This window comes from Lissotriton vulgaris, chromosome 7 (assembly GCF_964263255.1).
Source record: "Lissotriton vulgaris chromosome 7, aLisVul1.2, whole genome shotgun sequence".
NCBI lineage: Eukaryota > Metazoa > Chordata > Amphibia > Caudata > Salamandridae > Lissotriton > Lissotriton vulgaris.
Window position 1 is genome coordinate 1,658,818,584 of NC_141695.1, and position 21,061 is coordinate 1,658,839,644.

Here is a 21,061-nt window from a genome sequence, read left to right on the forward strand (position 1 = left end):
TTTTGAGAACCAAACCCACGCAGAGCTAGCCAATCCTCTTCAGCCTCCAATGTTTCTGTTGTGTCTCGTGCAGATGATCCGGTTGCCGGTGTCTTTAACGGCTGAGAGGTCACTTGTGCCACAGCCACAGGTGCAGAAGTGGATTGTTTTGACTGGGGATGGCCTGCTGATGTACTGCCATTTCCTTCAATTTCCAGCCGTTCTCTTTCAAACCTCTTGGCTGACAAGGCTAGCCAATGTTTGTACTTTGGAACATGTTCATCATCAAAAGGAAAGAATGCTTGGCCTGCCAGCGCCTTTTTGTAGCGTGGATCCAGAATAGTAGCACAAATGTAATGCTCTTCTGAGTGGATCTTTTTAAGACGTTCATCACCTTGTAGGAGCTCTAATAATTTCTCAGCCAGAAGAAAAGAGTCTTGGTTTTTTACATCTTTTTCAAACACAGAACACACCTCCTTCAGTTGGTCCTCCAGCATGTACAACAATGGGATAGCTTTTCCCAAATTACAGTCCTCCTTGCTGACTGCACGCGTGAAGAACTCAAAAGGACGAAGCATGCGTGTCAGGCTTTGAACTATGTTCCATTGCGCCGCACCCATCCTCAGCTCCTCTGTACCCTCTGTAAGGAAATATTGATCGAGTTCCGTATACTGCTCATACAGACGCTCAAGCATGTAGAAGGTTGAGTTCCAACGTGTTACCACCTCCTGGATGAGTGCTTTCACTGGCATTTTACGTTGATATAGCAGGCTCCTCAGCTGCTTCCGGGCCTTAAAAGAATGGCTGAAATGCTTGCACATTATTCGGCAGGTGTCCAATACGCTGTACGCTGCACTGCCTTTATTACCCAAGAATTTTTGGACAACCAGGTTTATACAGTGCGCCAAACACGGCACTCTGAAATAGTTACCGTCCCTCATGGCCTTAACTATATTGGCGCCATTGTCCGTGGAAACATAACCAACCTGGCGTTTTAGTGGGGACAGCCAGTTAAGGACCTTTGTGTTAAAGACATCCAAAATGTTTTCTGCTGTGTGACGTTTCTCCAAACCAAACATGGCTAGTGTTGCATGTTTCCGAGCAGCTTTAAAAACAATGTCCGTGTCAACACCTGTGTTTAGCTTTGCTTTAGCCCCTGAAAAAGAGACCCAGTGTGCAGTGATGCACATGTAATCAGCGCCTGCGCCACTGGTCCACATGTCTGTTGTCATATGTATAGTGTGAACAGCACTCTTCTGCAAAGCTGCCCCAATCACCTTCAGAACATCTTCATGTAGTGCTGGAACCGCAACTCGGGCAAAATAGAACCGGCTAGGAACCTTCCATTTAGGGCAGAGCGCTGCCACTAATTCTAGAAAACCAACCCCTTCTACAAAAGAAAAAGGGAGAAGGTCCAGAGCTAGCATTTTAGCCAGCTTAGTGTTATACAGACGCGTCAGTGGGTGGTTGCGTTCATATTGCGCTTCTGTAAACAACATCTTTTTAATGTTGCCCTGGACCAAGGATTTACGGGATGATGATGATATCTTCGACCCAGTTACGCTCGCTGATGAACTTTTCCGCATTGATGTCTCACTCTCTCCCACACTCTTAGTGTGCCTCACATGGGGTGTGCTGCTGACAGGGGTACTGGGTGTAAGTGAAGTGTTTGAATCGTCTTCTTCCTCCTCGTCATCATCAGATGAAAAATCAACGTTTTCATTACGTGCAATTCCGGCTTCCTTGACCGCCTCTAGGTGCGGAAACCATTGGACAGGGTGCGCTCTCCTAAGATGACCTCTCTGGCCTCCGGTACCATAGTTAGAACCAAGCTTACCACGACTAACTCGAAGCTTACAAATGCTACAAATGGCTACGTTTTCCATTTTTGGGCAAACACTAAAGAAGTCCCAAACTGGAGACTTGAAATGTCTTTGGGGGCCGGAGGAGGCGGCGATACTGGTGGTGGTGGTCCTGCTGCTAATGCCAGATGAAGTGGAGGATGTGGATTGCCGAACTTCAGTACGTTTTGCACTTTCACCACCACGAATTGAGGTGGAGGTGGGTACCTTCTTGCGAGGAAGAAATATGGAAGCGGTAGGTGTTGGTGTACTAGTTAACTCCAAATCTAATGATTGTTGTGTTTCCATTTCCATTGCCTCCTCGTCGACATCATCATCACGCTCAGCAGCTTCTCGGGATAGGGTCAAAATGTCTCTTTGCTGCATGCCCGCTGGGGCTGCAGTGACCTTTGTGATGACTGGCTCATCGTCATCGTGAGAGGCTTCATCACCAGCAGTATCTGTCACTTCTTGTTGAGCCTCATCACACTCCATAGCTATGAGTTTTTCGACGACCTTCCTTTTACGCTTAGGTACCTTTGTCAGATCATGGTGTGCAGTGGTGGTTCCCAAGCTTGATCCGTATCATCAGAAGGAGGTGGGCTTGAAGAAGATGTAGACACCCCCCTTGATCATTTACTTGCTAGGGATGTGGAAGACAATGAATGATCATCAGGAGGAGTGGCTTCCAATGATACCTCGGCTTCATTGTCGATTTCCTGATGTGCCCCTACTTCGGGAGGAACAACTATTGTGGGCACTTGTGACCCTCCATGCACCTCTGCTTGCGCATCTCCTTTTGCTGCCTCTCCTTCCACATGTACTTGGGCGTGTACTTGCACATGGTGTTGTTGTTGCGGCTGTGGTTGTTCAACACTTGTCAGATGAGTTACAACAACCTGTGTTGATTCAGGGACATTGCTGCTACTTTCTTGCGATGAGCCAACATCACTGGTCGATGGTGATTGGAGAAGTACACTGACTGGCTCTGAAGCACTCAAGGGCTTTGACTTAAGTTGGCGTGGTGGTGGAGGCACTGAACCCAATGGAGCAGGGGTGCTGCTCCCAGCTTGGTCCCCAGCAGATCCTGCTGCTGCTGCAGGTGTACTTTTTTTTTTGCTCCCAAAAAACGTGGCGGTTGGCACACCAGCCTCCTTGGTAACTTGCTTCTTCTGCTCCTTACTAGCAACTTTCTTGCTAGAGGAGCTACGGAGAACTTTTTTTGGGGCCATCTTCTTCAGAGCAGGTCAGACAGCAGGCCGCAGTTGCACGAATTGTAGAATTGTCTGAGGCCATACGTGACGTCGCGTGACGTTAAGCTGCACACACACACCGCTGCAGGATTTCTTCCTGGCACTGGTGGTTCTCTTGAGTCTTGTGCACCTAAAAACAATGGAAGGCAGAGGAACATAAGTTCAGTTATACACCACAAAAAAAATCGGAAAAAAAACAGAAAAATCAGCACAATCCCATTCCATCCATGCCCTCCATGATGTTTAAGTTCAAGACACCCCACAGAAAGACTAGGCCCATGCTAGACTCAAATACCCCTGGTGAAAAGGCCACAAGTACAGCCCCAAAAAACGAAAATCACTGAAAAATCTGCACAATCCCAATCCATCCATGCCCTCCATGATGTTTAAATTCAAGACAACCTACAGAAAGACTAGGCCCATGCTAGACTCAAATACCCCTGGTGAAAAGGCCACAAGTACAGCCCCAAAAAACGAAAATCACTGAAAAATCAGCACAATCCCAATCCATCCATGCCCTCCATGATGTTTAAATTCAAGACAACCCACAGAAAGACTAGGCCCATGCTAGACTCAAATACCCCTGGTGAAAAGGCCACAAGTACAGCCCCAAAAAACGAAAATCACTGAAAAATCAGCACAATCCCAATCCATCCATGCCCTCCATGATCTTTAAATTCAAGACAACCCACAGAAAGACTAGGCCCATGCAAGACTCACTACCCCTGGGCATAAAGGTTGAAAAGTAGGCAAAATGGTTGTAGGCCTAACAACAATGCCTGCATTCAAAATGGCCACTTGCCTCCCAGCACATGGCCAGTGCCTGTAGCAGCACTCAAAATGGCCCCCAGCCACATGGCCTGTCCCTCCCCATGAACACCCCCAAAAATCGAAAAACACTGCAAAATCAGCACAATCCCATTCCATCCATGCCCTCCATGATGTTTAAGTTCAAGACAGCCCACAGAAAGACTAGGCCCATGCTAGACTCAAATACCCCTGGTGAAAAGGCCACAAGTACAGCCCCATAAAACGAAAATCACTGAAAAATCAGCACAATCCCAATCCATCCATGCCCTCCATGATGTTTAAATTCAAGACAACCCACAGAAAGACTAGGCCCATGCAAGACTCACTACCCCTGGGCATAAAGGTTGAAAAGTAGGCAAAATGGTTGCAGGCCTAACAACAAAGCCTGCATTCAAAATGGCCACTTGCCTCCCAGCACATGGCCAGTGCCTGTAGCAGCACTCAAAATGGCCACCAGCCACATGGCCTGTCCCTCCCCATGAACACCCCCAAAAATCGAAAAACACTGCAAAATCAGCACAATCCCATTCCATCCATGCCCTCCATGATGTTTAAGTTCAAGACAGCCCACAGAAAGACTAGGCCCATGCTAGACTCAAATACCCCTGGTGAAAAGGCCACAAGTACAGCCCCAAAAAACGAAAATCACTGAAAAATCAGCACAATCCCATTCCATCCATGCCCTCCATGATGTTTAAGTTCAAGACAGCCCACAGAAAGACTAGGCCCATGCTAGACTCAAATACCCCTGGTGAAAAGGCCACAAGTACAGCCCCAAAAAACGAAAATCACTGAAAAATCAGCACAATCCCAATCCATCCATGCCCTCCATGATGTTTAAATTCAAGACAACCCACAGAAAGACTAGGCCCATGCAAGACTCATTACCCCTGGGCATAAAGGTTGAAAAGTAGGCAAAATGGTTGCAGGCCTAACAACAAAGCCTGCATTCAAAATGGCCACTTGCCTCCCAGCACATGGCCAGTGCCTGTAGCAGCACTCAAAATGGCCACCAGCCACATGGCCTGTCCCTCCCCATGAACACCCCCAAAAATCGAAAAACACTGCAAAATCAGCACAATCCCATTCCATCCATGCCCTCCATGATGTTTAAGTTCAAGACAGCCCACAGAAAGACTAGGCCCATGCAAGACTCACTACCCCTGGGCATAAAGGTTGAAAAGTAGGCAAAATGGTTGCAGGCCTAACAACAAAGCCTGCATTCAAAATGGCCACTTGCCTCCCAGCACATGGCCAGTGCCTGTAGCAGCACTCAAAATGGCCACCAGCCACATGGCCTGTCCCTCCCCATGAACACCCCCAAAAATCGAAAAACACTGCAAAATCAGCACAATCCCATTCCATCCATGCCCTCCATGATGTTTAAGTTCAAGACAGCCCACAGAAAGACTAGGCCCATGCTAGACTCAAATACCCCTGGTGAAAAGGCCACAGGTACAGCCCCAAAAAACGAAAATCACTGAAAAATCAGCACAATCCCATTCCATCCATGCCCTCCATGATGTTTAAGTTCAAGACAGCCCACAGAAAGACTAGGCCCATGCTAGACTCAAATACCCCTGGTGAAAAGGCCACAAGTACAGCCCCAAAAAACGAAAATCACTGACAAATCAGCACAATCCCATTCCATCCATGCCCTCCATGATGTTTAAGTTCAAGACAGCCCACAGAAAGACAAGGCCCATGCTAGACTCAAATACCCCTGGTGAAAAGGCCACAAGTACAGCCCCAAAAAACGAAAATCACTGAAAAATCAGCACAATCCCAATCCATCCATGCCCTCCATGATGTTTAAATTCAAGACAACCCACAGAAAGACTCAGTCCACCCACCACTGAGTACCCCTGGGCAAAAGGCCCCAAAACAGCCCAAAAATCGAAAATTCCAAAATTTTAGTTGCAGCAACTGTAATGCCCCAAACAAGCTTATTTGTAAAATTTCTAATCCAACAGTGATCCAAAGAAAGTCAAAAAGGCCTCAAATCCAAATATCCAGCAGCATCCACAAAATGTAATCCTTCCAGATCCAAATGAAAAGTGACCAGGAGATGGACAAAGCACTGGGAGGAGCCTGCTGGACAAGAACAGGAAGTTGAAGACTGTGGGGCACTTCCTTCCTCCCACCCCCCTCCCCCCTCCCCAAAATGGACTCCTCGCTAAAAAAGTGCGGGCAAATGTCAACCTAAGGAGTTATTCAGATAAAAATCATCATTTCAAGAAGGTTTATGCTGCTTGCTGGTGGATTTCTTGTGCAGAATTGCAAATTTTATATTTTCGCTTGTGCGAGATTGTTGCTGCTCGCCGCATCTCAAATCTCGCAATTGCGAAGTACCGCAAGACGTGATCTCGCCGTACTCGCGTTGACAAACTCTCGCTGTGCAAGTTGGCAAGCCGCGATGACGTAATCGCGCTCGCCAAATTCCCGCGGGATCACACAGCAAGATCCAAAATGGCGCAGAACTCGCAAAATATCGAGAAAAACAACTCGGCAAACGATGATAAACACCACGCGCCGCAAAAACTTGGATCACCAACGACGCGAGCCGCAAAAAAAATCCGCTGCGTGCGAATTTGCGGATTTTGCGGGAAATTTGCAAATCTCGCGGATTGCGAATTTCCCAAAAATCCGCAAAATCCGCGAGCGTAACGGATTTTCCGCCCATGCTTAGTCTGATATTACTCTTGTGTTCTGTTATTCTGACTTTAATCTTGCGCTCTGTTTGGCCTACATAAAGCTTACCACACGGGCATTTAATGCCATAGATAACGTTTTTTGTGTCACAGGTACTTGAGTGTAGTAGTGGAATCTGTTTTCCAGTCATAGGGTGAGTAAATAATCCTCCTATAATTACATTATTACAATGTACGCAGTTCATGCATTTCTGCATTCCTATCTAGGTCTCTGTTTTGGATTTCAACCCTTTTCTCTTCAACAATTCTTTGATATTTCTTGATCTGTTGTAAGCAAATGTAATCTGTTCAGCAAATAATGGTTGGAGATCTGGCTCTTGAGTAATCATTGCCCAATGTTTCCTCATAATTCTTGTTATTTGTCTAGATTGTACTGAATGTTTTAGAACACATACTGTGAGTTTTTTTTCTTTCTTCTCTTTTGTTTTTAATAAATCTTCTCTGTTCATTTCCATCACTCGGTTTTTTGATTCTTCAAGGATCGATTTAGGGTATCCTCGTTTGAGATATTTTTTGATCTGATTGTCAATAGTGAACGAAACTTCAGTTGAGTCAGATGTAATTCTCTTTTGTCTGAAGAACTGTGAAAACGGTAAATGCCTTTTTAGAGAATGATGGTGAAAACTTTCAAAGTGCAAACTGTTATTCCTATCTGTACTCTTTGTGTATACATTAGAGTATAATTTTTTGTTCTCAATCCTGATTCTAGCATCCAAAAAAGCCAATTCTCTGTGATGAATTTGATAAGTAAACTTGATTCTTTCATGTTGTTGATTTAGAGTCATTATGTTCTCTTCCAATTTCTGTCTTGATCCTCTCCACAATATAAAAATGTCATCGATATATCTTTTAAATACCATTAATCCATCTTGCCAGTTCGAATTCTCGAGAATATGGTCACTCTCAAATTTTGCCATAAAGGTGTTTGCGTAGGAGGGAGCCCCCGCAAACCCCATAGAAGTACCACTGCACTGTTCAAAGAACTCTTCCTTCCATTGTAGGTAACTATGAAATAAAGCGTATTGCATCAATTCCATTAAAAAAACTTTTTCTGATCCTTCAATGTCATTCTGCAGTAATCGCCACTCTATTGCTTCTAATGCCTGATTATGAGGGATCGAGGTATATAATGATGTAACGTCTATTGAACATAGTAATAGTTCTTCAACAGTTGTGAGATCGATGTTTTTCAAAATATTAAGAAATCCAGAGGTATCCTTAACATAGGTTTCCCAATTTTGTACCAACGGTTGTAAAAACCAATCCAGATATTGACCCAATGGTTCTGAAAGTGATCCACAAGCTGACACTATAGGTCTAAATGGCGGTCTTATGGCATTTTTATGGATCTTAGGCAACATGTAAAATTACGGTCTCCTGGGATATTTAATGTTTCGAAATTGATAGGTTTTAAGTGTAATCCATTTAATTTCCAGAGCATGATCAAGTATGGTTTTTAAGGTAGAAGCGTATGTACTTGTTGGGTCTTGATCAAGTTTACGATAAGTATTAGTGTCTTGCAAATGCACTCTCACGCTTTCCTCATAATACTCAGTGTTAATTACCACAAGGGCTCCCCCTTTATCTGCTTTTTGTATGGTAATTTCTGGCATCTCCATCAGATTTTTCAATGTGTTCCAATCTTTTTTGGAAAAGTTGGTTTTATTGCTGCTTTGGTAATTGATGTTGTTGATCTCTGACATAACTACTCTTTCATAGGCATCAATTGTTTTGTGGGATGTGGGGGCACAAAAAGTACTTTTCATTTTAAACTCTTTTGTATGACATTTCCGTTTTCTCCATAGGTTGAACATTGGAAAAGAAATTTTTCAAACATAGTGTCTCTAAAAATTTAAACATGGCAATTTCAGTTTCTTGTGGATTTGATCTGTATGTGGGTACATACGTTAAACCTTTATTTAACAAAGATATCTGAGTGTCAGTCAATTGTGTATCTGGAATGTTGATTACAAGTTCGTTTTCGATCTCATTTCTCTCTCTACATCTGTTTCTTTTGTTTTTTCTTTTTCCCCTCCTTGTTTTGAGGACTCTCCTCCAGTTTTCTCTGTAGGGGCATTGTTTGCCGCTGGGATTGTTAATAAAAAAGCAGACTTTCCTGTTTGGTCTTTCTCGCTTATTTGTGCACTTTTTGATATTGGTCTCCTGTTTTGTGTGGTATCCGAATCTGACACGATGCTTTCTTGTGACGAAGTGTTGGTGTTTTGTGGTTGTTGCCATTTTCTTTGATGATAAACATCCGCCCAACTATAAACTTCCTCTAACTTATAGTCTATAGTATCTCGCCTGTATTTCTTAATTTTTCTTTCTTGAATTTCTTTTGTGTATCTATCCAATTTTTTGATTAATGTCTTCGAGTAATTCTGTCAGATCTTCATGTGTATTTAATTCTCTTTTTATTCCATCCAATTCTTCCTCAATTGCTTTTAATTCTTTTGAGAGTTCCTCCACTATTAGCAGTATCAGATCCAAACTGCATTTGTTCAACACTTGATACCACTTTTCTAAGAATGTTTTGTTGTTTCTGCATAACATAGGTTTTAAAGTGATCCTCAAACCTCTTGCAATACGTTTGTTTCTGTGATAGTGGATTAAGGTTGTTGCGTGTAATCTTTGACTAATTTCCCGTTTACTCACATATTCCAGTTGTTTCAATTGTTGATTAACTGTATTTAACTGTGGGCTAAAGGCTCTGGTATCCTTGATCAATCCGTAAATTTGTTCTGCTTCCTCTGAAGTGTAGGCTCGAGTCTCTGCTTTGTTTGTCGTAAATTGAGCAATTTCTTCTAAATTCATATTTTCAATGGTGCTACCAATGGGGGTTAGACAAGACTGAATAAATTGTAATAGATCCGTTGGTGCACTCTTGTTTTTTGTTGAGTTTAATACTGTATTTCACTTATTGTTTAGTGCACTCCTTCCAAAGTGTTTTGTCTGAGAACACTATTATAAAAATTGATTGCTAGAAAAGGTGGAGGCTCCCCACCTTTGGAGGTCGTGTGCACTCTTCAACTCAGACCTGCATGGGTCATTCCCAAGTTTCTCATTTATTCATTTTAAATCATTTATGAAAGAATTCATCAAATTTGTCAAATCTTCTTCTTCTATTAATGTCGTTTATTTATTCATGCATAATATAAACTTCATGATTAAATCCATTTTCACTTCACATAAACCCGATGTATTTCGGGTCAGAGACCCTTCCTCGGGGGTCTGTATAAGGAAAAAACAAGGAATTTTTGAGCCACCCTTCAATATTTTTTTCAAAATATACTAAAGATAACAAACATTCAGGAAATGTTTCAGTGGTGTACATTGATATTAACAAACATACCAAGTCAATATTAAACAAAATGGCCAAAGTAATCGCGACATTGTGAAAGCGACCGCTGTAGGTTCAGTGAACAACACAATGCAAGGATAAGTAACCTAAAATAAAACAATTTAAAGAATAAGTCCCTGTTATTAAAACTACTCTTCCTGTGTTACTCGCTAGACTTATAAAACTGATTTTCATGCACCTGACGAAAATAAACCAAAACTAACTTAATCTATAGTTCCAACATTTCGTTCGCACTCACAGAAGTGAAAGTCCACGTGAACCTCGTGGTTCATCCAATCGTAAACACGCTAGCTGTTTACTGAGTGCGGTAGCTTTAAAACACTGTGCTAATTGGATCATGTAAAGGTCACGTGATCGCGACTTATATATTTCATCGATTTTAAGTTAAGAAATGATTATTAGATGTGTGTGCACTCGTATTTCAAAAACGGGATGGACAATGTGAAATACCAAGATAAACTGTATTGAATGGCAGTACAAAAACAAAATGTATAAGGTCCGAAAAAATGAACAAAGAAAAAGTTCATTATTAAATTTCATGTATACTCAAATATATAAGTGTTCTAAATAAATTCTAATGTACTACACCTAAGGAAAATCTACTTTCACTTTATCTTTCTTAAATCACAATAATGACATCAAAGTGTCGGCCATCTTGGATTGGGATAAAGTATGCAGAAACAACAATCTTGGTTCAAAATTAAAGGAAACAAGATAATTCGATCCTGTCATTTAATCCTTGAGGCTGTAGGCTACACATCTTGAGAATCCAAAAGTATTCTGCTCTTAGTCTTTTTTTATGAATATCTGTGTCTTGCTGTGTCGTGATCACTTCTAGAAAAGTAAATCGAAGTTGGGAAATGTTATGTTTTGCCTCCAACCAATGCATAGCTATAGATGATTTTTGAATCCTTTGTCTGATATAACTCTTGTGTTCTGTTATTCTGACTTTAATCTTGCGCTCTGTTTGGCCTACATAAAGCTTACCACACGGGCATTTAATGCCATAGATAAGGTTTTTTGTGTCACAGGTACTTGAGTCTAGTAGTGGAATCTGTTTTCCAGTCATAGGGTGAGTAAATAATCCTCCTATAATTACATTATTACAATGTACGCAGTTCATGCATTTCTGCATTCCTATCTAGGTCTCTGTTTTGGATTTCAACCCTTTTCTCTTCAACAATTCTTTGATATTTCTTGATCTGTTGTAAGCAAATGTAATCTGTTCAGCAAATAATGGTTGGAGATCTGGTTCTTGAGTAATCATTGCCCAATGTTTCCTCATAATTCTTGTTATTTGTCTAGATTGTACTGAATGTTTTAGAACACATACTGTGAGTTTTTTTTCTTTCTTCTCTTTTGTTTTTAATAAATCTTCTCTGTTCATTTCCATCACTCGGTTTTTCGATTCTTCAAGGATCGATTTAGGGTATCCTTGTTTGAGATATTTTTTGATCTGATTGTCAATAGTGGACGAAACTTCAGTTGGATCAGATGTAATTCTCTTTTGTCTGATGAATTGTAAAAAAGGTAAATGTCTTTTTAGAGAATGATGGTGAAAACTTTCAAAGTGCAAACTGTTATTCCTATCTGTACTCTTTGTGTATAATTTTTTTGTTCTCAATCCTGATTTTAACATCCAAAAAAGCCAATTCTTTGTGATGAATTTGATAAGTAAACTTGATTCTTTCATGTTGTTGATTTAGAGTCATTATGTTCTCTTCCAATTTCTGTCTTGATGCTCTCCACAATATAAAAATGTCATCGATATATCTTTTAAATACCATTAATCCATCTTACCAGTTCGAATTCTCAAGAATATGGTCATTCTTAAATTTTGCCATAAAGGTGTTTGCGTAGGAGGGTGCCCCCGCAAACCCCATAGAAGTACCACTGCACTGTTCAAAGAACTCTTCCTTCCGTCAGGTGCATGAAATCAGTTTTATAAGTCTAGCGAGTAACACAGGAAGAGTAGTTTTAATAACAGGGACTTATTCTTTAGATTGTTTTATTTTAGGTTACTTATCCTTGCATTGTGTTGTTCACTGAACCTACAGCGGTCGCTTTCACAATGTCGAGATTACTTTGGCCATTTTGTTTAATATTGACTTGGTATGTTTGTTAATATCAATGTACACCACTGAAAAATTTCCTGAATGTTTGTTATCTTTAGTATATTTTGAAAAAAATATTGAAGGGTGGCTCAAAAATTCCTTGTTTTTTCCTTATACAGACCCCCGAGGAAGGGTCTTTGACCCGAAATGCATTGGGTTTATGTGAAGTGAAAATGGATTTAATCATGAAGTTTATATTATGCATGAATAAATAAACGACATTAATAGAAGAAGAAGATTTGACAAATTTGATGAATTCTTTCATAAATGATTTAAAATGAATAAATGAGAAACTTGAGAATGACCATGCAGATCTCAATATATGCAGTCACCTTGATACACTGATGTAGGAAAGTAGGATTTGCTTTCATGGTTTGCCCTACTTTTTACCTGGTGTCAGTGTGTTTCGACTGCAGCTTGCTTGGATCCTGATAATCAGGACCCCAACATCTGTGCTCTCTCTTCCAAAAAGGGTTTTGGTAAGTACTTTGAACCTCCACAATTGGCTACTGGTGTACCCTTATATGTTCCTAGTACATGGTACTGTGGTACACAGGGCATAGGTACAACAGGGATCTCCCATTGGCTGACGCATTGGTTGTGACACCCATGGAAGTTCACTCCAACTATGATTACAGGACTGCCATGGCTGCCTGTGTGAGCTGGTGCTTGCCCCTCTCACAACAGAAATAAGTTTTCTTATATCTGAGGTCAATACATTTAAAACCTATAAGTCACCCCTATGGGAGGCCCTTCAGACCTGAGAGCATGGTGCTGGGTTATAAGTATGAGGGTGCCACCGCATGAGCAGGACAACCCTACAAATTCCAGAGTAGATTCTCCAGGCTTTGTACATGTGGTCAGCCATTTTAAGATGTATAGTGGACATCAGTCATTACGAGATGCCTAACTATATAATGGATGTGCGGAACCTGGTCATGTTTGGTATCAAACATGTTGGAATCATATCCAAACACTGATTCCGGTGTTGGAAGTATGGGCCCGATTCACAGAACTAACTTAAGACAAAATCCTAAAATGACTACCATTTTGCTATTCACAGAAGGCACTTACTCGTTTTGGTATTCACAGAAGGCACTTACTCATTTCGGTATTCACAGAAGTTAGAAGTCCTAACTTTAGGACTCCTAAATGCCTTCTGTGAATACCAAAAGTCTTAAAATTAGGATTTTTCTCAACTTTACTACTACTAAACTGAGCAAAAATCCTAATTTTAAGACTTTCGGTATTCACAGAAGGCATTTAGCAGTCCTAAAGTTAGAAGTCCTAACTTTATCACTACTAAATTGAGAAAAATCCTAATTTTAAGACTTTCGGTATTCACAGAAGGCATTTAGGAGTCCTAAAGTTAGGACTCCTAACTTCTGTGAATACCGAAATGAGTAAGTGCCTTCTGTGAATACGGAAATGGTAGTAAGTTTAGGATTTTGTCTTAAGTTAGTTCTGTGAATCGGGCCCACAGATCCCAATTTTTGTTTAAATCTTTTTATTGATATTTCTTATTACTTCCGAACAATAACAATAATGTAATGACATCATACATATTAACGACATTAGGGCAATGCAGATGATGGTACAGCTTTCCAGTAAGTTTTAGCAGATTGCTAATGTGGGAGTACGGATTGTTATTTAAAAGGTTGCACTGCGTTACCAATAGAGGCCTTGTTGAGACATTATGGTACACAACGTATTTATGTTCTGAACATGATGCATCATGTATCAGAACTGTGGAAGAGGAATACAACCCTAGCTTGCTGAGTAATTTGCTTACTACCTATGTTCCCCCTCGTCAGCTGCGCTCCGCAGGACAACACTGCTTAGTGCTCCTAGGGTGAAGCGCTGCCGCGCCGGGGGGCGTTCTTTTCGCTCATTGGCAGCTAAGTTATGGAACTCCCTGCCCCCGCAGATTCGTAGTATTGACTGTCTGCTTATCTTTTGGAAAGCCATTAAAACTTTTCTTTTTCCTTTAGTTTAGTTCTGGTGGTTGTTTTCTGATGTTGTTCAGGTATTGTGTTTGTTCTGCTTCACTGATGCTGAAAGTGCCGGGACGCCCCTCTGCTGGGGCACCTGAGCGCTATATAAGCCCCAACATAACATAATAAAATGAGGACAAAGTAATCAAATCAGGGATGGGGTGATCGCCTGAGACCTGTTGCCTGGTGTGTTGACAAGTGTAATCCCTGCCGAATGTAAATGGTGGAACCGTATGATGCAGGGTGCCAGGCTATTTCCTGGGGGGCTATCGGGGATTTCCATTGTATTGCTGTAACTAGGCCTAAGTCTAGAAATCGGCAGGTAGCTCTTTTTTTCTTATTCCTACTACAGAGATGTAATATATATGCCTCCCAGCGAAAAGGGAAGTCGAGCCTTGTGCAATTTGCTAGTGTCGTTGGTAAGTTAGCCCAGTATTCACCTAGAGTGGGGCAATGTCATAACATGTGCAGTAAGTCTGTGTCAGGTACGCAGCATCTGGGGTAAGCTGCATCAGTGAGATGAAAATACATATTAATCTGGGATGGAGTGAGGTATGCCCGGTGCAGTATGAAAAACTGAATCGACATAAAATGTTAAATGCGTCGGAAATACGTTGGGCCTTCCAAAACAGTCGCCCACTCCTTGTCAGTGAGTGCACGTTCCAGATCCTTATTCTGATGTTGTCTTAGGGGGGTAAGGGCAATTGCTGTGTGTTGGCGAAGTGAAGATGCAAACCAACGAGTCAGATGACCCCCTTCCCCATTACATGTAGGTGTTGAATCGTATGGTGTATTGGTGGTTCTGTGGAATGATTGCCCAATTTGGAAGACAGGGAGGCTATGAGTGCATGATGTAATAGGAATTGTCCAGGGTGTATATCCTCCTCTGACATAAGCTCTGTGTATTGGATGAGGGAGCCGTCAAGGAAAAGGTCCCCGTGTCATGAATACCCACCTTGTCCCAGCTACTTAGTTCGGCTGTCGTCGTGTATGAGCTTCCTTGCGGCGTTCCCAGTATTTCCCAGGGATGGCAGGGGCGTAAGGTGTGGTACCCCTAGTGAGAAAGAGGCATCTGCGGTAGCATTTGTATGCTCTAGTGAGTAATTGTGCACTCAAGTCCCCGGGTTTCGCGCATGGGTGAAAAGTGTGATATGGCACTGGTGGCTGCAATCAGGCTGTATCTGTGAGATGCCGGGAAGACTATCCATTGCAACTGAGCAGCTAGTTAATAGCGCTCGAAGTTAAACACCGCAAGCCCTCCCTGCCCTGTTGGCAGATCTAGTTTCCTCATGGAGACTCTATGTCTCGTCGTCCCCCAGACAAAATCACTGATTGTTTTTTCCATTTTCAAACAAAGGAGGGGGAGAAGAAAATAGGTAGGGTAGTAAAATGATAGAGGAGGCGAGGGAGGAACACCATCTTTGTGAGAGCAATTCTACCAGAGACAGCTAGTGGGAGGGTCCTCCAGAAAATCATTTGCGAGTGGATAGAGGTGGTGGCTCTGACATTTCCCTCAAATAGGTCCACTTTGTTCCGGTATATACATAACCCTAGGTATCTGAAAGCATCAGTACCACATGGCACAGGGACCTCTCCCAGGGAGTATCCCGGGTCTGTGGTTGTCAGTAAGAAAGGAGAGAGAATAGACTTTCCAGCGTTGACGCACACCCCTTACAAATTGGCAAAAAATGCTAGCGCTAAGTCCAAGGATAGGGGGATGGTGTGGAGATATCTCACATACAAAAGCAAGCAATCGGCATGAAGAGAGATTGTGTACGTGAAGTTTCCCAGGTGGATACCCATGTCGATATGTGAACGGATGCATGCTGCCAGTGGCTCAACGGTCAGTGAGAAAAGGAAGGGGATAACGGGCAGCCCTGTCTTGTCCCTTGACCCATTTTTATAGGGTCTGAGATATAAGGTGCCGTCTTAACACGGACCGTCAGGCGTTTGTATAGAAGCCTGGACCATGTTAAGAAAGTAGGGTCCTATGCCAAATCTGGGTAAGGTAGCGAAGAGATAATCCTACTCGAGGGAATCAAAAGCTCTCTATCGAGATCCAGCACCAAGCAGCCCGACTGAGGCCAATTCAGGGGGGCATACTATGCCACCTTAAAATAACGACGAATATTGAGAGCAGTGTTATGGGCCAGGAAAAACCCTGTTTTGATCGGGTTGCACCAGGGAGGGGATATACGGCGCAAGCGGGTTAGCGAGGATCTTTGCTAATATTTTATAGTCCGTATTTAAGAACGCTAGGGGCCTATAAGACCCAGGTGACGTCGGGTCCTTGCCCAGCTTCAATAAGGGGACCACATTAGCCATGCATAATGAGGGCGGCAGGGTCGCTTGGCTTATTGCTGTGGTGTATACGGCGAGCAGGCTGGGCACAAGGGTTTCCGCATATGTCTTAAAGAATTCCGTTGGGAGCCCGTCCGGTCCCGGAGTTCTCCAAGGTTCTTTGCTTCACAGACTTCATCCACTGTTAAGGGGGAGTCCAATGCTAGGTGTTGGTCAAGTGATAATGTAGGCAATTCAACAGCATCCCAAAATTCCCCTATGTGCTGATTATCCCCTCTCGAGCCAGATGTGTACAGCCTAGAATAGTGTTTCGTCATTACTGCATGAATGTCTCTCTGTGTGTATCTCATTTGCCCTAGCTCATCTGCTAACGACTGTATGGGACGGTGTGGGTGTTCCTGTAGGATTAATTATGCAAGTAGTTTACCTGTTTTATCTTCTGTTGAGTGGGTGCGTGCTGAGTGAGCAAGATAATTGTGACAGAGCAGCTTTTCCAGTAGTTCTGCCCGTTCAGCTTGGATGCCGTCCAGTTGTGTTTTTGCTTCAGGTCGGGTGATGGCCAATGATTCTCATCGGAGGATTTGCCGCTCAATAGTAAACAGGGATGCGTCTAGCAGTTAGAGGTATGATCCCATGTACTGCAGGGCCCCTTAGAGGAGCCCCCTGTACTCCTGCTAACAGTCTTTGAGGGTCTGCCAGCAAGCTAGTGCTTCTGCCGACCACAGACACAGTTCTGCCCTCCTCCTACTGAGCCAAACTCGAGCAAGTGATGGTAGAACAATAGGTTCCCTGTAACAGGGTGGTGTGACTTCGTATATTGGGCTGTGGTGGCGGCGTTTTTCAGCACCACCAGCCTGTATTGAAGGGCACATTTAGTGCCCTCCTTGCATACTCCAGTTCAGAAACCCTTGGTTGCGCTCTGGCGCAAAATAGGACAAAGAACAGGGGAGTATCCTACCCTCTGCTCGGGGCCTCCTCTGGGAGGTACCCCTGAGTTATTCCAACCCTTTTCCTTGGATGTTTACGATCTCCCCTGTGGGCGGCTCTTCAGATTCATTGTAGAACACGACTCGCCTCTGTAACCAAGATACTCTTTGACTGTCTGGACACTACAACTTCAATGGACTTCGACTGGAACAGAGACTTCATTAAGGAAGACTCCTGCTGCTCCTGGTCTCACTGTCCTTCAAGTCTACTTCCTCATCTGTGTCTGTGTTTCACTCAGGTTCTCCAGAAGACCTGTAGGAATAAAGGACATTTGAAGAAATCGCTCTCGGAGTGAAGGGATCACTCCCCTGCATCTGCAGGCACCGCAACGAAGCTGATTGATCTGCTGCTCCTGTCGTCCTATGGACTTCCCAAGGCTCAGCAAAACAGGTGGTGGTTCTATGGCTCTCCAGAGATCTGACCTGTCTTTCCTGCAATTTGGAGGACAGTATCCCTTGTAGAATTGCTGGGACCAAACCCCTGTTCACCACATTGACTTGCTGTTGCCAAGGCTTGTTGGCTCTTCACTCCAGAGATCTTCGGGCTACAAGAAGCTCCAACCTCCAGCACCTCATCTCTTGAAGATCAGCGTCCTCACTGCATCCATTGCACTGTGTGCCTCCATCTTTGGGGAGCTGCCTGAGGTCCTCTTGAGACTCCTGTGCCTTCGGCCTATGGGTTCTATCGAGGATCTTCTTCTGCTTTGATGGGCTCCCCTGCTTGCTCCTGGCCTGCTACCAAGGCTTGGTGTTTCTCCTGCCGGACAGCGACCACCTAGGCACCGACATCCGACGTGGAATAACTTGTGCATGGCTTCTGGTCTTCCTCAGTGTCACCTAGTCCCCACAGTTGCAGCGGCAAGGTCCTCGTGAACTCTCCTGAGCTCCCTGCCAAAGGTGGGCATTGTGCTTCTGTGCCTTCTGGTCACCTCTGAGTGGCATAGACTCTGCCCCTATAGCTTTCTCCAGAGGCCTTTTTTCCAAAGTCTTCCATTGTCGTCTACGGCAGTGTTCCGACGTCACTTCACCCCTCTGCACCCGTCTTCCTTGGAGTAGGTAACTTGATTCCTGGAGCATCCAGGTGTGGGGTGGCTCTCCAACCTTCCGTTCCCAAAAGAGTTTCTCCAGGGTCCTCTGGGAAGGGTCCTTCTTCTTTAAAACTGCAACTGTGACTTCTCCATAGACTTCCATTGGACATGCAGCTGTGTTTCCACTCTGCACATAGCCTCTGTGGGGTTCCTTGTTACTTACCTTGGGTCGTTGCTTGTTCTCCCAGCTCCTCTGAATCGTCTGGTCCAAGTCCCGTCCTTCCTTGCAGTTCTCATTCCACTTTCTTAGTATATGGTTTGGTCTTCCCCTGGAAACCAGTGTATATTTGTGCTACTTACCGGATTCCTTTGAAGTATTTCATGTATGCTATTGATATCTCCAGCTAGGAGATATACCTATGTGTTAGTGATTGTGTTGTGTAATAAACAGACTTATTTTTTATAAAAACTGTGTGGGTATCTTTCATCTAATCTATACTGTCGATTATATGAGGTAAAACAAGCTGCTTTACACTCCTTCAAGATAAACCTGAAGGCTGCTCTCCACAGCTACAACTTTGACAGCTTTCCTTGGTTATCAAGGACCACTTAAATCACCAGAAGGGTTACCTGGATTAGTGCAAGGTGTATCACTCCTTAAAGTGTACACCATACACTAAGCCAGCCTCCTACAATTGATACACTATGATAGTCCGATATATGGGACAGCACTGGCTAGAGACACTTCCCAAAGTGGGAGCTTGTTTAAAAAAAAAAAAAAACTAATGACACTCACTCCATGGGAGTTCTTTCCCATGGTGTGGGGTCAATGTTCTATTGTCCCACACTACTAGGATACACCTAGCAGTGACGAACAGTAAATAAAAGCCATCTAGTTGCCTTCTCTAAAAAGGGGGGCACTCAGATGGCTTACCTTTGACTGCCCCTACTCCCTCAAGCCGTTGGAGGAAGGTTTAAGCTGACAGAATACATTTTACTCCGTCTGAGTAAACCTGGCGGTCCACTCACCTCTAAATTGGGAGGGTGGACCAAAAGTATGGTAGAAAGGTTACTCAGCCACCATTGTGGAAGAGTACCCTCTCTGACAAACTAAATGAGCCTTTTAGTTTCCACACTCACGATGGACAGCTTAGTCATCCCAGTTTCCCTAGTGCTGAAAGGTGATGTTTATGGTTCTGGGCAGCAACAATGGCAACAGCAGGAGGGCACATACCTGAGAGGGCAGAAGCAAATGTAACCACTTCTGTGGCAAAGATGATATCAGTGCTCAGAACAAGCAGTTCTTATAATTAATTTCGTTGTACATTATTATTTTACTTTTGCAGTTCGCTGAAAAACTGATAGGAATTTTCTATTTTGTGAATCAAACAGCAGATCACCATAATTGGGACAAGATGTTGTCAAAGGTCAGAATGCCTCAAACTTACATAGCGTTATTTTCTATCAAACGCTTACTGTCTTTTTAGTTCAATGAATTATGCTGAATGTAGATAGTAAACTGTATTTTTCTGAGAAGAAATTATTGTTCAAAGCTGTGGATCGAAACTGGTCTCTGAACACTACTTCAGCTTGGTGGAGCCAACTTGACAAACCTCAGTATTTTATCGAGTATCCTTTGAAATTGTTGCTATGCTGGTATTTTTAAAAAGCTTGCCAAAATGTATCTTGCTGAAGCTGTGAGTGTCCAGGTATGGAATGAAGTATTTACCCGTCCAATAAATATTGATACCCGGGTGCAGTAAATACCTCATAGATTGAGCTGACATTCGGAAAATAGTGAAATACAATTGGGAATAGCTACTTACAGCATTTATATCCACACGTATCAGATCTTTACCCATATTTCCCACTGTAAATTTCAGCAGGTTACTGCAGATACTGCTGAGGATGAAGTACTTACCTTATTACTCATAATTCTGATCACTGTCCAAACACCTATTTAGGCAGAGAAAGGAATTTAGCGTGTCACTCATATTCAGGGTCCATGGATTGCACATGAATACACATTGCGAATTTGCCCTACAAGAGCTTGATTACGAGTAGGTCCTGTCTAATGCAATATTGATCACACCCAGTAAAAATCTGACAAAAGGTGTTCAGAAATGATCAGGTGCGCAATTTATCACCTATTATGACTTTTTGGGCACTGCCGTGAGTATTTTCGTACTCAAAGTACTAAAAATCAACATATTCCCTTAAACACTCAACCTTTTACTCATGTTGAATTCTGGCAGGGTTAGCCTCCCAAAATGTAAGGAAGGGTGCACACTGTATTGCACCAGGCAATGACCGGTCACCCCTAATAATTGCGATGCCAACGCTAACAGGTGTCACAGGATCACGGTCACCGATGGTTGATTGGCTGCTATCTGTGCCGAGGAGGAGCTCATTGGCATTGACAGAATCTCTATAATAGTGACTGCTCCTCATTGCTGCAGTGCAATGTTTAATCCCTTAGAGATGACACGATTCTTGCTTACCACTCTGATATCTCAAAGATCGCCCGTTCTTAAAATGATCTTTGGAGTGAACTGAAATATTCCTTTAGAGCAGTGAGGATGGAAGGTGTTATAGGGACCTGTAACATTAGTTTGTCGCTCAGCTACATCATCCCAGCAAAGCAAGGAGATACGCCCGGGTGCATGTTTATGCAGCAGACTGA

General features: G+C 43.1%; 1 protein-coding gene across 1 annotated transcript in view; it reads right to left on the reverse strand.

The window, feature by feature from the left end:
- Window positions 1-21,061, reverse strand: part of SYCP2 (synaptonemal complex protein 2) — a 3,993,018-nt gene that overhangs the window by 479,769 nt on the left and 3,492,188 nt on the right. The window lies entirely within an intron of this gene.